The sequence below is a fragment of the Acanthisitta chloris genome, unplaced genomic scaffold (assembly GCF_000695815.1).
Source record: "Acanthisitta chloris isolate BGI_N310 unplaced genomic scaffold, ASM69581v1 scaffold10530, whole genome shotgun sequence".
NCBI lineage: Eukaryota > Metazoa > Chordata > Aves > Passeriformes > Acanthisittidae > Acanthisitta > Acanthisitta chloris.
The window spans coordinates 22852-26658 of NW_008652207.1; positions in this window are offsets into that span (position 1 = coordinate 22852).

The following is a 3807-nucleotide window of genomic DNA, read 5'->3' on the forward strand; positions in this document are numbered from 1 at the left end:
AACCTAAACTATGCATGTGAAAAGCAAGAAGCATCCCAGCCATTTCAGAGAAGCCTCCTGTGAGGCTTTTCTCTCACTTCCATCTCCAAAGCAATTCTGCATTTCACCTTTTCGGGTTGAATGAGTAACTGCAGGAACACAGCTGTCAGACACCAGGATAACACCGAGTGGGAGGAAGAGAACAAATTTTCTAGATACTGTTCCTAATGATTACTCCTTACATTTTTCAGAGACACATGCAACTGCTGAGCCAAAACACAAAGTATACAGAAGAACTAGAGATACAAAGTGATATTTAAGAAGCTATAATCCTCATCTGTGAGATCCATTTCTTTAAAAAAAACCCAACCAAACAAAATAGTTTAGTTGTTAGCAGGTTCAAGCTAAACTGAAACAAAGTATTTGCACTGACATAACCAGCTTTAAAATGTCACTTTCCATGAGTTGAGAGGGATGAAGTAAAAAACCAAATTACTTGAAAACAAGCTTCCTGGTTTTGTATGAATATTCTGGAGAAAGAAATGGAGGAACACTAACACTGGCATTTAAAAGCCCATTTCTCTTAACAAATGGTACTGCAAATGAAAAACTAGATCCCATCTCCTTGCTTCTTAAGAGAAGCAAGGCAAAGCATTGCCAGGACAGTATGTGTCATTTAGCTGAATGTGACATTTCAAACAGATAGTACATTGCCCACATGTATGCCTTGGCACAGAACTGCATGAATCAGTTATTTTCACTTTTTGCTGAATGTAATTGCTTATACAGATTATTAAAAGCTGCAAAATTAACTATATTACACTAGAAAAATAACAATCACATATTTCATAAAGTGTATTTTCCAAATCCAGTATAACTTGGCATTTATTAGGGGGTTAAAGCAACACAAAGCAACGCAAAAGAAACCCACACACAAACAGAAAATCACAAGCAACTTCTCACTGGTTAGGTGTGTGACTACCCTGGTGGTCTACTAGCTTCACCAGAAAAAAGCCTAGAGACTTTGCGAAAGAGCACTTGCTCTTTGACTGAAGTGCAAACAAACCTATGGAACTGCTGTGGTTTAATCTCCCATTTTTAACTTTCATGGCTACAGACATCATGCATTATTTTCACGTAATTGCATGGGAGAGCTGTTATACCTTGCATTGCCCTAACATCAGAAGCCATTAAAGACACACAAATACATTCTCACAACAATCTGATGAGACAGGGGTGTGTTACCCATTACTCAAAGAAAAGGAATTGAAACAAACATTAGCCAGCTTGTCCAACATCGAGAATGACAGCAGACCTACATACTAAAACATGCAGGCCAGGCTACAGCTTTAACCCCTGGCCAACTATTTGCCAATTATCTTGCTGACCCACTATCTGAAACTACAGCACGAATTTGAGAAGTGGGAAGAATGGAAGGAAATTACAGAGAGGGAAGGATATGGAGGACTATGTCTTATCAAGAACAGCAATTTTGTTCAGCCTCTGGCTTTGCAGATTATTTTAAGTTGGAGTTTTAGCTAACCAGTTCAATTTAAAACAAAGACTTTTACCTTTCATTACTGTTAGTTGCACACATTTCCTTGCAGAGCATGAACCATGCTCTGTACAGTAACTGTATACTTAGTAGTAGCCTGAAGATGAAATCAATATTAGTTAAAACAACCCAAATAACTGGCCTTGCTGTCCAAGCACAATTGAACACTACAGCCATCTCCAGACAAGCCATCCCAGAAGGCATCTATGCAAACATGCTGTTCTGGAACAAACCCACCAATTCCTGTATAACAGAAATGTTAACATGAATGGCAAATGAATTGCTCTAAGTTATATCATATGCTCAGGTAAATAAGGCAAATATTTCCCCCGTTTTTCAAAAAGCAGTAAAATAATGGTAGGTTTCCTTCAGTTCCACTTAGGGCAATCAGCCAGGACTATTTTCTAAAAATGCAGATGTAAAAATGGGTTAACAGATGCATTTTGTGTAACACAGACTGGGTTACTTTTTTGTTTCACTTAAATATACATAAATGCCCAATGACATCTCTCTCACACAAAATGTCACACTTTAATTAGTTTCCAGTTAAAGAATGAATTTGGGTTGGCAAGTCTGGGAACACTTAAAATGGCTCAGATTGGCCCAGCCTGTAACAACTATTAATTCTCAATTCAATGCAGGTGTCTAAGTCTTCTGTTTATATACATTCTGAATGTCTGACCAACTTTTCACTGGGTTTTCTGGCAAGACTGCTAAATAAGACCTCAAAGGCTGTGGACGCTTACAGGCTCCTAAACAAAGTTTTTTACATTTGTATCATCTTTAAAGCATGAGAAGCATTCATTTCTCCTCACGGTTATTTTGTAGATGACTGAAAAAGAACAGACAGAAGGGTTTTGGTCTTTCAAATGAAGGATTATTCCATTACAGGATTTCTTTCCTGGTTAAAGGTTGCCAAGGATGAGCAATGTCCCTAACCAAATTAACCCAGTTGTGCAGGCATACGCAACACTCCCCTCCTCAAACTCACACTTCCACTTCAAACAAAACAAAACAAGTGAAATTATAGAAAGCCTATAGGCTCCATGAACTTGTTCTAATTTTAACAAAATATTTCCTTGAAGAGTATTTCAGGTGCAAAAGAAACAGACATGACAACTTTTAAACTTGCATGCTCTATTATGGATTTATTTTTTCCGAAATTAGACTGAGCTCTTAAAAAACTTTAGATATTTTTTCCTTTTGTTCCATGTTTTGATTATTTTGGATTCTTTCTTCCCCTCCCCACTGCCATACATCAACTCTGTGTATCAGTTTCTCTTTGGAAATTAAGGTCATTCTAACAAGTGTGCTGAATTAAACAAGGTTCTTAAGAGCATAAGCTTTGGAACTTAAACATTCTGCTAAACAGAAATCCCTTTTGTTTAAAATACGTACTTCATAGGCATATAAGACACAAAAAAATCTCCTCATGTCCCTCAGCCATTTCTCGGAAAACAGCAAAAAAAATCCAACAAAAGGCTTTGCAAAAGCACATAGAAGTTATCTGCCCCTCTAACCATTCATCATAAAAGTGAGCCATCACTGATATGAGTATCAATTCAAAAGTGAAACCTCAAAATGAGAAGCTGAAATACGGTCCCTCTGAAAAACAAAAACATGGCACTAAAACTCTCAGGTATCTTGGAATCTAATAGTCTGACAGAGACCTTTGTAATGCTCAAACAGGCATGTGCTGATGCCACCATATCACAGTCTTGTAGACGATGAGCCAGTCAAGTGGAGCTGGGTGCTGCTAATGGATCCATCAGCAGCCCTAGGCATGGCTGGCATTGAAACAGGTCCAGAAGCCACCCAGGGAGCCCTGGCTGGGGCCTCTAGCAGCAGGAGACAGAGCTGAGAGATGACCCACCACACAGCTCAGGCAGAGATCTGAAACAGAGGCCCCAGGCATGTGGGCAGAGGGTGGGGTGGAAGCCCCAGATGAGGCTGGTTGGGGCCATGAAGGCATTACAGGTGCACTCAGGGCCAGAAAAGGCGACATAATTTCCAGGTGCAGGACCAGGCTGACTCTGCACTGACTGCATTTTAAACCTTTAACTCCTTCCAGCGCATGCTCATCTGAGATGTAAATCCATTCTGCAAAATATTTCTTCTAAAAGAGTTTGATGATAAACATTGTATACAAAACATAAAAATCAAAACAGCTTTTTGAAAAAGCATCTATCCTAAATGCAGTTTCTTCAGTACAAAAGTGAAGACATGCAATATCTTAGTGGATTCTTGGTAAAGTTTCCCCTGTTTCAGCAGAG